This window comes from Balaenoptera borealis (genome assembly GCF_965194805.1).
Source record: "Balaenoptera borealis genome assembly, chromosome: 16".
NCBI lineage: Eukaryota > Metazoa > Chordata > Mammalia > Artiodactyla > Balaenopteridae > Balaenoptera > Balaenoptera borealis.
In genome coordinates, this window is record NC_138872.1 from 47,698,321 (window position 1) to 47,711,760 (window position 13,440).

At 47.3% G+C, this 13,440-nt stretch overlaps 1 long non-coding RNA gene across 1 annotated transcript; it reads left to right on the forward strand.

Annotated features, from left to right (window-relative positions):
• Positions 1 to 8,253: 8,253 nt before the first annotated feature.
• LOC309613091 lies at positions 8,254 to 12,892 on the forward strand. The gene is made up of 2 exons (XR_014235522.1): positions 8,254 to 8,314; positions 9,253 to 12,892. It is a non-coding gene; the product is annotated as an uncharacterized lncRNA (long non-coding RNA).
• Positions 12,893 to 13,440: the final 548 nt, after the last annotated feature.

The following is a 13,440-nucleotide window of genomic DNA, read 5'->3' on the forward strand; positions in this document are numbered from 1 at the left end:
GGTATTTTGAGCATGGGCATTCTCCTTGCTTGGTGCCCTGCAAATAAACACCACACTTTCCTTCACCAAAAATTGGTGTCAGTAGACTGGTTTTGCTGTGCGGCGGGAGAGTAGACCCGAGTTTGGTAATGCACTTCCTAAATTAGTTTCTCATTTGTACACTATGAAGCGCAGCAACATCATTTAAATCACTGCTAAAAAGCCGGTAAAGCTGTTGGAGTGGACATGTGATTCTTTCCTTTAGGTGTTAAAATAAAGATTTTTGCAAAAAAAAAAAAAAAAAATGATGGCTTAAACAAATCGGCATACCTTCATAAACTTTCCTACAACTTTTGGGCTTATTCAAAGTTACTAATGGGGTTCCTTGCCACCAAAGATTCTTGACCAGAATAAGACATCTCACATGGAATGCCCATAACTTAATCCCCTGCTCCTCCTCAAATCCAACTTTATCTTTTAAGAAACTTCTGCAAAATGGCTCTGTTTAGACTTTCACCATAGCATTAGCAAGTTTTAAAAGTTTCTACTACCAAAAACAGTGTCATTCAATCACTCATTCATTCAATATGTGATAATTCTGTTGAGTCAGTTTGCTAGTATTAACTGATATGGTTCTATTCACACTCTCAGCTGACACTCCACATTTCTCAGGGATTAAACAGAAAGATATTCTGTGCTCATGGATTGGAAGAACTAACATTGTTAAAAATGCCCATACTACCCAAAGCAATCTATAGGTTCAATGTAATCCCTACCAAAATTCCAATGGCATTTTTCACAGAAATATTTAGAACACTCCTAAAATTTGTATGGAGCCACAGAAGACCCCAAATAGCCAAAGCAATCTTGAGAAAGAAGAGCAAAGCTGGAGGCATCAAGTTCACTGATTTCAAACTATATTACAAAGCTATCATGATCAAACAGTACGGTATTGCCATAAAAACAGACACATTAGATCAATGGAACAGAAAAGAGAGCCCCAAAATAAACCCACACATATATGGTCAATTAATTTACAACAAAGGAGCCAAGAATTTTAAAAACGGGTAAGGCCAGTCTCCTCAATAAATGACGTCGGGAAAACTGGACAGCCACATACAAAACAATGAACCTAGACCACTATCTTACACCATACACAAAGATTAACTCAAAATGGATTAAAGCCTTGAACATAAGACCTGAAACCATAACAATCCTAGAAGAAAATATAGGTGGCAAGCTCCTTGACATCAGTCTTGGCAATGATTTTTTGGATCTGACACCAAAAGCAAGGGCAACAAAAACAATAAACAAACAAACAAGGTGGCACTACATCAAACTAAAAAGCTTCTGCACAGCAAAGGAAACCATCAACAAAATGAAAAGGCAACCTACAGAATGGGAGGAAATATTTGCAAATCATATATCTGATAAGGGGTTAATATCCAAAATACGTAAAGAACTCATACAACTCAATAGCAAAAAAATCATACAATCTGATTAAAAAATGGGCAGAGGATCTGAACAGACATTTTTCCAAAGATGTACATATGGCCAACAGGCATATGAAAGGATGCTCAACATCACTAATCATGAGGGAAATTCGATATCGCCTCACACCCATTAGAATGGCTATTATCAAAAAGACAAGAGATAACAAATACTGGTGAGAATGTGGAGAAAAAAGAACACTTGTGTGCTATTTGTGGGAATGTAAATTGCTGCAACCACTATAGAAAACAGTACAGAGGTTCCTCAAAAATTTTAAGCTAGAACTGCCATATGATCCATCAATTCCACTTCTGGGTATTTATCCAAAGAAAATGAAAACACTGACTTGAAAAGATATCTGCACCCCATGTTCACTGCAGCATTATTTACAATAGCCAAGATATGGAAACAACCTAAGTGTCCACTGATGGATGAACAGATAAAGATGTGGTACATATATATAATGGAACATTATCTAGCCATCAAAAAGAATGAAATCTTGCCATTTGCAGCAACATGAATGGACGTTGAGGGCGTCATTCTAAGTGAAATAAGTCAGACAGAGAAAGGCAAACACCTTACGGTCTCACTTACATATGGAATCTTAAAAACACACACACACAACCAAGCTCATAGATACAGAGGACAGATTGCTGGTTGCCAGAGTTGCAAGTACAGCGGGTAGGGACGGGGAAGAAATGGGTGAAGATGGTCAAAAGGTACAAACTTCCAGGTATAAAATAAATAAGTCATGGAATGTAATGAACAGCATGGTGACTATAGTTAATAATACTGTATTGCATATTTGAAAGTTGCTAAAAGCAAATAGGTCTTAAAAGTTCTCATCACAAGAAAAAATATTCTGTAGCTCAACAGTGACGGATGTTAACTAGACTTATGGTGATCACTTCACAATATATAGAAATATTGAATCATTAAGTTATATACCTGAAACTAATATGATGTCTGTTAAAAAAAAATTCACAACCTGGGGTAAGCCTGGGCCCTGGTCAATCACAACACATGCTGGCCAGGAACTAGCGGGTTGAAAGTTCTGGATTGTCCAGCTCATCATCAATGCAGGCTCTTTCTCTTTCCTTCCCTGGACCTGGATGTGGGCTTCTAGGTTCTACCTTGACCCCATTCGCTTGGCCCGTGGCCTCTCTCTGGGTGAGTTCACCAACTCCCCCGCTCCAGTCCCCACAGCACCCCAGTGACACCCTGACTCTGGCTGCCTATTGACAATTTCTATCAGGTAACATACAGGACTTTAAAACTCAGCGGGTTGGAAATCACACTCAGTATTTCCTCCCCACCCTCTTCCTTGGCCACACATGCAGAAGGACACACACACACACACACGCACACGCACACGCACACGCACACATCCTCTCACGAACACCCACCCCATCTGATAGGCCCATTTTTCTCAAAACATTCCTTTCCTTGACCTCTGTGACACCAACCTATTCAATTACAGATCTCTAAATGAGCTACTTAGATTCTGTGCTTTGGAAAAATCTATGAAACAAATTGTAAGATAATTTGCTCAGCACTGGAAACCTAGAAATGCCTCCATCCAAAAGCAGACGGACGTTAAATTCACCCAGCCTCCCTCTGATCATGGCCTCACCTTTCCCAAGGCTCCTCCTAACCCACCACTCTCCTCTGAATCCCTGAAATACGAACTCTGGAATCCACTGTTCATCTCCTCTCTTAAATGCAATAAAGCCTGAACAGCCAGGGTCACTGAGCTGTGAAAAGTACCTAACAGTAGATTGCAGGCACGCTCTAATTCAAAACAATTTCAAACAATGGGTGTGTCTGAACTGGGGGCTGTACCTCCTGCAGTGGGGGACCTGGATGAGGGATGACCATCAGGAACCCTTTGTTTCTGATCCCAGGCACTCAGACAGTGACTGTCGCTTCCTCTTCACGAGTAAATGTAGACATAGATGCCCTACAGGATCCACAGCTCCCAGGGAGAGAAGAAGGTAGGCAACTGTATTTCCCACTCAATGGGTGCGGTCAACCAAGACGAGCCACCATCAGGACAAGAGCCCCTAAGTGGCCACTCCATAGAAACAGCTGCATCTGAGGGGTTCTCCGGGGAGGCTGGGTGAGCTCTGCCTGCTTCCGGCAGCATGAAGGGCCCATGCTCTCTAGGGCCTGTCTGCATTGTCTACCCAATTCCTCCAATTCCCTCAGATCTGACCAAACCCGGGAGAACTGACTCGTGTTAATCAGATGCACAGAAGCTGGGGAACCAACAATTTACTCTAAATTTACAAGGGGGCATTACTGTGCCTTTTAAATGTCCAGAACATACATTTGTTTACTATTCTGCACACTAGTGGTCCTTGAACACTGCCTAGATGTCAGAAGGTTTTGAGTGAACTAAGCAACATTTCCCCAAGTGGACCCCTTAGAACACTGGATCCGGAAGATGTTCCATGGTTCTGTGGCCAAAAGAAGCTGGCAAACATTACATGTTATGGAGTCATCCTAAAGAGTCCCAATGCACATAATGATAATAAAGGCACTGAAAAGTCCTGCAGTGGAAAACCTGCTTAACACTAGCATTTCTCTAAAGCATTTTACCCGAGTAACTCCAGTGATTCCTTAGTAAAACTGCCTCCTAAAACACCACTGTGTAAATTCTGCTCTGGACATACACTGAGTGGGATGTGCATCTGAGCAGGGCCACCTCTAGCAAGTCAGCAGTGGTTCAGCAAAATGATTACTGGGCCTGGAGCCCTGGTTCCAATTTTGGTGCTTTGACCTCTCCAGGCCTCTGTTTTCCCACCTAACAAATGGAATTGTTAGTATTGCTGTGAGAAACAACTGAGATATTATCTGGACAAGCATTTTATAAAGCACTATAAAAGTATTATCTGCTGGGACTTCCCTGGTGGTCCAGCGGTTAAGACTCCGCGCTCCCAATGCAGGGGGCCTGGGTCCGATCCCTGGTTGGGGAACTAGATCCTGCATGCCACAACTAAAAGATTCCCCATGCTGCAACTAAAGATCCCTCACGTGGCAACGAAGATCCCGCATGCCACAACTAAGACCTGGTGCAGACAAATAAATAAATAAATATCAAAAAAATAAAATGTCAAGAGCAATAATAGTGACATTAAAAAAAATATTATCTGCTAAGGATATACTTATTGCCCTGTAACTCCTCAAAACGCTTTTTACAGGGGGATACTTCTGTTCACTTGTTCAACACCCATTCCTTAAGTGTTAGAACTAGGAGCTGGGGCTTCCCTGGTGGTGCAGTGGTTGAGAGTCCGCCTGCCAATGCAGAGGACACGGGTTCAAGCCCTGGTCTGGGAGGATCCCACATTCCGCGGAGCAACTGGGCCCGTGAGCCACAACTACTGAGCCTGCGTGTCTGGTGCCTATGCTCCGCAACAAGAGAGGCCGCGATAGTGAGAGGCCCGCGCACCGCGATGAAGAGTGGCCCCCGCTTGCCGCAACTAGAGAAAGCCCTCTCACAGAAACGAAGACCCAACACAGCCAAAAAATTAATTAATTAATTAATTAATTAAAAAAAAAACTAGGAGCTGGCTTTCACCCTTAGGAAGTTCACCGTGGGCAAATGGCGGCCATTGCATATTGTTCATAAGTAATACACACCCAAGGAATTCTGGTGCCGTACCAGGGAGAGGAGGAGGGAGTTCAGGGAATCCTTCCCAGCTGAAACCACGAGGAATCTGGAAGGATCGTCAGGAGGCTTGGATATACAAGGGGAATGGGACGAAGAGCAAAATGATGGAATGCAGGCAGTGTGTGCTGACTGGGCCCAGTTGAGGTTGACCTCCCAGCGTTGACTGCCCTTGGACAGAGGAGAAATGAGTTATCTGTCTCCTCCAAGCAGAGGGGGAGGATTTACCTCTGAAAAGAGGAATTTCTGAAGAAGGAACTCCTCTTTGTTGTGGGTAGTGGCCCTTGAATTTGGCGAAGGGGAGGAGGACCTCAGGGCCGGAAAAGCGGGCTGCTGGGAAGTTATCTCTAAACAAGCGCATACCACAGACCTGGGAGTCAAGCTGCTCCTATCTGCCCCTGCATGGGAGTCGGGAGTCAAGGGTGGACGATTTTAGGGCTCCTTCTCTACTCAGATAACCTGTCTGTGGGACAGTGTCTCCAGACAAAGAGGTCACGGTAGCAGGTTGGTCTTCTCACGTCCCCAGACTCCAGATGCTGAAAGCAGAGTCCCCAAACCCCAAAGCTCCTGTCAACCACCAGTCTTCTTTCTAGAGTCCCAAATGTGAGTCTCCCCCCAGGCCCCTCCCAACCCACGGCCCCTGATGCCCTCTGTGGAGGTGCCAGAGCAGGAACTGCACGATTGTTCTAGAGACACGTTGGAAAAGAGAAAATGCCCACCTTTATGTCCACTCGTCAAAATACTCTCGCATATATGAACTGGGTAAAAAGTAAGAGTTCCACAGTCAAAAACATAACCTATAAAGTATAAGAATCTGAAAAAGAATATACATATATGTGCGTGTGTGTGTGTGTATAATTGATCACTTTGCTGTAACCTGAAAATAACACAACACTGTAAATCAACTATACTTCAATTTAAAAAAATTTCATAGTAAAACCAAAAAAAAAACCATGACTATATACAAAGTCGGCATTGCATAATCTGCTGCATGCCACTGTCAAGCCTCATAAACCCCCAGGTGGGGTCCAGATAAACAGGGCAACTGGAAACACTGCTTCCATTGAACAATGATGCAAGGTCATAACCACAACCCGGACTTGATGTAAAATGTTGATATTTTGTTCACTGTGGATTTTTTACATGAAATTTGATGTTTTTCAATACTGCACTAAAACACTATTTTTCTTAATGACCGAGTTCCGCCAGATGTTTGCTTTTTCTGCAATATTTACAAAGTCCTGTTGGTCCGAAGAGTGCTCTGGGGTTTCCTTGTTGATGACAGCATGTTCCTAAGAAATCCCACTGTGCCTGAAACCCTCAGGCCTGCAAGAAACTACCGCTCCACAGCGCTCGGGTTCGTGCGCGGCTTCCTCTGCTGACTTAGGAAAGCCCCCCCCCCCCTCCAGGATCTGAGAGCTCTGAGGAGAAGCGAGGCGCCGGTTAGGGCCCAGGGGGTCGGTCGCGCCCTGTATTTCTTGGCAAGACATCACAGGCTTTAAAGCTGAATTCTGCAAACTCCCCGCCGTCCCGCGGCCGTCGAGGGGCGCGGGTGGGTGGACGCTGCGCTGGTGGGAGCCGAGGCCAAGGGTGGAGGCCGAGCCCGGGGGGTGGGGGGCGAGGAGGCCTCAAAGTGGGAAAGTGGCCCCCTTGCTTCCCGGCAGGAACCCGGGCTCCTCCTCCGCCTGCCATCAATCACCGCAACAACCCCATTGCCCCCCGTCCGGCTTCTCCCCCCGGGGGAGGAAATCCCTAGCCCGAGCGTCCGCCCCGCTCACGGGCTGAGCGCACGTACCCGGTCTGCGCCGGGCACCCGGGCGTGCGACCCCGCTCCGGGCCGCGCGCGCCTGCGCGGGGCGCACTTGACACCCCGTAGGCGTCCCCGCAGGTAGAACTCAACCAAAGTCCCTACCTCCTACGCCGCGCGCGCCCGCGCCCGCACCCGCACCCCGTGCCCGCAGCCTCGGCGGCCCCTCACCCCCCCTCCCCCTGGGAGAGGTCTGCTTAAGATCCTTGCCCGGAAGCCCACCGTGCCCCCGTCCCGGAGCCCCCATTCCCTGTTCCCCCCTCCCCCGCCCGTCCTCAAGACCCCCGAGGCCGCTCGCTCGCTCGCTCTGCCCCCAGGCCTCAGGGGAGGAGCGTGCGAGGAGCAGCACCCGTGCCTCGAACCCCGCAACGCCCCCGCCCCAGTCTAGGAGTCTCCCGGCGCGCCGGGTGCGGGCACAGGGGGTGGGGTCTCCGCTGCCGCCGCCCCTTACCTCGCGCAGGCCCTCCCCGCAGGTCCCGGAGGCGGGGGCGACCGGTGGCCCCGCGGACTAGCGCGGGGCTGACTTTCCCCGCCCGGGAGGAGCAGGAGGAGGAGGAGGAGGAAGAGAAGGAGGGGAGGTGGAGGGGGAGGCGAGGGAAGGGCTTTGTGTCTGCCTCCCGCCCTCCCTCGGCTCCAGCTCTAGCCATCCCCCTCCCCCAACCGCTCGGGAGGGATGGGGCGGGGGAATCCGAGGGGGCGAGGAAGGCGCCTGCGCGACCGGGGCCCCCAGCGCCCCCGGTACCGCCCACCCTCCGCTGCGGGGACGCGCAGCCTCTGCGCTCACCCGGGGACCAGGGACCCAGGCTGCAGGGAGGAGAGAGCTGGACCAGAAAGTTGATCTAACCCGGAGCGAACTTGGCTGGCCCGGCTCCCGCCCCGCCTCGGCGCCGCCGCCCGGCTCTTCTCACTCCCCGGGGAGGACCGGACTTTTGTTCTCGAGACTCGGCCCAGTCTCCTTTCTGTCCGCCCATCACAGAGCAGCACACACGCTTGCACCCCCTTCCCGTGACGAGCCCCGCCGCCCCCCAGCGGACCCAGATCCGCCGCGCGGGCTGGGAGCCCCAGCTGGGGAGGCCCGCGTGGGCGCGGCCCTTTGTCCCCGGTTTGGCCGCGCCGTGTCCCCGCCGCGAGGTGTTTTGCTCGTCCTAGCTGGGTAGGGGGCCGCCTGGGTTGGTTTCTGTGTGTTCAGGGCCACCCAGCCCCGGCCCCGCGGGAGCGAGAGCGGCGGGGAGGAGGGATGTGGTTTGGCTCCGCGCTGGGAGACCTTTATCACCCCTGGGAAGGCGACGCGGACAGGCGGGGAGCTGCTGGCCGGTTGCCGGCCAGGAACCAGCAGTCGTCTTTCTTCCGAGTCGGGCGGGTCCCTGGTGAGCTGCTGAGTTTTCCCACTTCCCCGCTGGGGAGAGCACCTTTGCAGAGAAATACCCAACAGCGTTAGAGTTACCGAAGTAGCTGGTGTCGCAAAAAAACCCGCAAAGACACCTGTTTCGGACAGAGCAGAAAAAGGAAACAAACGGACAAAGACCTTATTTTTGCTCCTGTTCTGCTTCAGACCAGTAGCCAGAGAGGCGACTTGGATTTCACTGGTGTCGGCTCTTGTGAATCCTGCCTTCTAAAATCCCCAAATTTATTTTTCATTTGTAATCAGCTCAGCTCCCAGGAAAACATAGCCCACTGTGCTTCTCTTCTGTTCCAAGTCAACCATTCAATAAAGAATTGAGCACCTGCTATGTGCCTGGCACTGCTCTAATGTTTGGGATGAGCTGGGGAACAAAAGATGAAAAGATCTTTGTTATTGATTAGAAACAAAGATCTCCCTGCCTTGGTGGAGCTGGCCTTCTGGCGGGGGGCAGGGGCAGAGGGTAAACCATGAACATCAATAAGTTAATTATCTGGGATGGTAGAAGAGGTGATAGGGAACCAAAGAAAAAGTAGAATAAGGAGGTTGGGGAGTGCTAGTGTGTGGTGCAGTGTGTGGGATCCAACAGGTGGGGTGGTCAGAGGAGGCTTGCTTGAGAAGGTGGGATTTGGGCAGGTGAGGAAGGGAATACCTGGGGAGAGAACTAGGGGCAAAGGCTCTGAGCCGCTGGCTGGAAATCGTGAGGGTCTGAGTGGAGAGTGATGTGGTCTGGCTATATTGCTGAAAGATGGGCCTGATGCTGCATAGGAGCGTTGACTGTAAGGGGCAAAGATGGAAACAAGTTAGGAGACTGTTGAGATAATCCTGGCTGGAGATGAAGGTGGCACAGAGCAGGGTGGTGGCACTGGAGCTGGAGGGAAGTATGGATTCTTATTTATTTTGCAGGTAGAACCTTCAGGAATTCCTGAAGGTTGGATACGTTGGCAGAAGGGAGAAGTAGACAGAAACAGACCTGGTCCCACACCTCTCCTCCTTCTCTCCCTTCTTCCACGGGATTGATTGTGTTTTGTAGACAAAGTGCCCCAGGTAAATGCTGAACAGGTATGGCCTCTGCTCCTTTCTTCCTGTTCTTTTCCCTGTCTCCCTTTCCAGGCATCCTCCTGAAAACTTCCTCTGTCTTGTGGACACAGGCTCAATCTATTCCAGAACTCGGGGCCCATTTGGCCCTGTCCCCTACCTCACCCCCCCACCGGAAAACATCTCACTGTAGAGATGGATTTGGGGTTATTCATCAGAACTATTTATTGAGTAGCAACTTTGTATGTGCAAGCACTGTTGTAGGCTCTGGGGCTATAGCAGGGAACCAAAAGATAAAACATTGTGTTCTCCTGGAACCCACGGTCTCATGGGGAGGGAGGCCAGAAACCAGACAAGCAAGGAAAATATGTGACATGGTTGATGAAACGTACCATGGAAAAAAATTAACCTGGAGGGGTGGGGAAGAGAGAGTGCTGGGGAGGCTGCAATTTAAAATAGGTGGTCAGAGAAAACGCCAGGAAAAAAAACAACTCTAAAATAACAAGCCTTGGACCCTCTCAGGGACTTAACACTCGGCAGGTTTGGCCTCCTGCTCTGGGTCCCTGGAGATGGCAACATGCACTCCAATCAGCCGCAGAGATCACAAGTGCTCCAGGGGCACTTCTGTCAGCTGAGGACCAGCCAGCCAAGAAAATGTCATTTCTAATGAAGTTATTTCCCTTCCAGAGTAAACCAAGCAGCACTGGTCTGGAAGCATTGCCCAGAGCTGGCAACTCAGCAATTTGTTTCTCTCCTCTGTCGAGCAGGGCAAGTAGAGGTGAGTGTCCTGTGCACACAGAATGACCTCAAAAGAGTGGTTTTGTACTCCAGGGTCTGAGCTGTACCGTAATCACAATAATAATGATGGCCCTTCTTTATTTTTTCATCTGCAGTGGTAATGGGTAACATTACCTTGCTCAATCCCCATAGCCACCCTGAAATTAATTGGGGCTTTCTTCGTGACCTAGTATATGATCTATTTTGAAAAAAAAAATGCCATATTTATCAGAAAAGAAGGTTTATTAAACACCCCCCATAATCTAGTTCATACTTAGCATATAGTAGTTGTTCAAAACTGTTTATTACTGAACTTGAACACCAATTAATTAAATGTGAATTCATCTTTTATATTTATTCTAATTGTCCATGTCGTTTATTTTTGCTATTCTCTTTGCCAATCTCCTAATGGATATCCTGCCTTCTCCCCTACCCACCTTCTTGAATAAAATGGACTTAGGGCAGATGTGTTAACATCTTCCCTTTCACTTCGAGTTTTGACATTTTTCTTTGAATTTTCTACCATTCATATTCTAGCATTTTCATGCTGTTACACAGTACATACATATTTACGTGTACTATGATTTTACCGTGGATGGCACAGTTATCAGTATAATAAACCTCCTTTGCCCCATTAAGTGTGTTTGTCCTGATTTATTCTGAAATTCATATCAGGACCCCTGCTTTCTTTGTGTTTGTATTCATTTAATAAATTCTTTTGTCTATCCTCTATTTTAAATCTTTCTGCATCTTTTTATTTAGATGAGTCTTTTTGAAGCAACTGAATTTTCGGTTATATAACTGCATTTTCTTTTTAAACCCAACTGGTGAAAATGTTTCCATTTTTGCCATCTTGTTTTATGGTTTGGGGGTTTTCTAAACCCCTGCCATTTCCTGAGTTCTATGCTTTTGGGTTAAACTGACTGTACTTTATCTCTTCGTAGCTTCTCCGGTCATTTGAAAAGTGTAGCTCTTGTTTTACCCGGAGTGGTTCATTCAGTCCTGTATTCAATTATGATTCTGTTCTGGGTGGCAGGTATAGTTCCAGGCACTGTGGCTATATGATCAATATATGAGCCTAAGAAGAATCTGAACAAACACATGAAAAGAACCCTTATCTCCTCTTTGCTTCCTCGTATATTTCAGTTACTTTTTCACAATCACTCTTTGTTCAACCTAGTTTATAAGCACTTAGGCTTAATCACTTTGGGGGTTTTCCTGTGAAGGCTCCTATGCACATGTAAAAATAGAATTTGTGTGCTTTACTTCTGTTGATCTGTTTTACGGCAACTTAAGCCTTGGGCCCAGCCAGAGACTCCAAGACAGAGGGAAAGTTTGCCTCCCCTACACTATGCAGATAGAACCACCAGGGCACGCTCCTTTACGTCTCTCCTGTGTTACGTTTGGATGCAATTTAGATTACACTTTAGTTGAGTTTAGCCATCAGTACATTGACTAAATTTGGCGGGTGACTTAAAAAGAGTAAATATTTGTTGCCATTAACTGAAAAAATATTGTCTCCTTTGAGAAAGTTGAGTTACAATGAAACACCTAGGATGGCATTTTCGAAATTGTGTGTGCACGTGCTTGCCTGTGTTTGTGTGTGTGTTTATACCCCAAACCTTCCCCTTCTCGTGGGAGGACGAGTCCTCAGGGCATGCTGAAGAAGTCCTGTGGAGGAGGGGGAAGAGGAACCCCCTGCCCCATCTGCTTAGGTTTTCAGGGGGAGCACTTGGATGAATAGTGGTGCCCTTTTCTGAGACAGGAGCAGTTTTGAGGGAATGAGAAATAAAGACTCCTGGCTATCTCTGGTTTATTTGAAAACTGCCTGCCCTGACTCTGCCCAGGTACACCGCCCAGGTACACTGTGGGATTTACCCTGCTGTCCAGTTCCCTGCTTACGTCCCAGGCGCAGGCCCCCCGTTCTTTCTAGTCTTTGCTTATATATACTGGGCTTTAGGATAGAAACTTACCTCATTGAATAATTATTTTTATTCTACCTGACTCATCTGCTGAGAATTAATTGTATCTGAATTGAGATTTCAATTCTATGTATAATAATTATTTAGATTTCATTCAATGTTTAAACTCGTTTCAATATGGATCACCTGTCTTTTGTATCGTGTCTTTGCGAATGTTAACGATTTCCCTTTTCATCCACTAGAAATATTGCTTAATAGATTATAGCCCAGCTAGACTATAACATGAAAACTTTTTTTCAGGGACATAAGGGACATGAGTTTGCTGAGCACACTTGTGTCTGAGAAACCTTATCTCTTTACACACGAATGTGTGTGGAATTCTTGCTTTCTGTGATCGATTGTCTGCAGAGCTGGCGCTGGCCATCTCTCTCATTCCACCGTGTGCATACCACTCTTCCATCAAGAGGTCGGTCCATGTCCCCCTCCTTAAATCTAGCCTCACCCTCTGACTTGCTTTAACCATGGAAAAAGTGATGCTGGGTGGCTTTGCCTTAGGACTTCAAAGCCCTGGCAGCCCCCATTTTGCCTTCATGAGATCCAACGCCATGTAACCTCGCGATAGGCCACTGAATGATGGGACACCACGTGGAGAGAGTCTGAGACTGGCAGCTGCTCCTGCAGACATGTGAGTTGAGCCATCCTGGACTGTCCAGCCCTGAGCTCCCACTAAATCAGCCATGGGAGCGACCTCAGCTGACACCACTCAGAGCAAAAGGACCACCAGCGGGGAGCCTAGCCAACCCACACAATGACATAAGTAACTGTTTTTGTTTCAAGTCTCTAAGTGTTGGAACAGCAAATAAATAACTGATCTCTTGTCTCTTCAAAACTCTATAACTTTGCTTCATTACTTTCTAACATTTAATCTTAGTGAGAAGTCTTAAGTTCAGCCTGATTTGTTTTTCTTCATTATCATAAGCACTGCTTTTGCCTGCTTTTAGACTTTTTCTTCATCTTTCTAATTTAAGCATTTTTCCAGGATGTGTTAGAGTATGAGTACCATCTCACTGATTTGGTATGCAACACAGTTAAACATTTTGATTTTTGTCTGTAATTATTTCTTCTGCAGCTTTTAAAAACTTTTCTTTAGTGATATCTCTGCCTATTGCTTCTGTTCTAATTGTTCTGATTTCTTTGACTAAACACGAGTCAGCAAACCACAGCTTGTGCCCCAAGTCTGGCCCACCACCTGCTTTGTAAATAAAGTTTTATTGAAACCCAGCCACATTTATTTGCATATTGTCTGTGGCTGCTTTTATGCTTCAACAGCAAAGTTAAAAAGCTGCAACAGAGACCT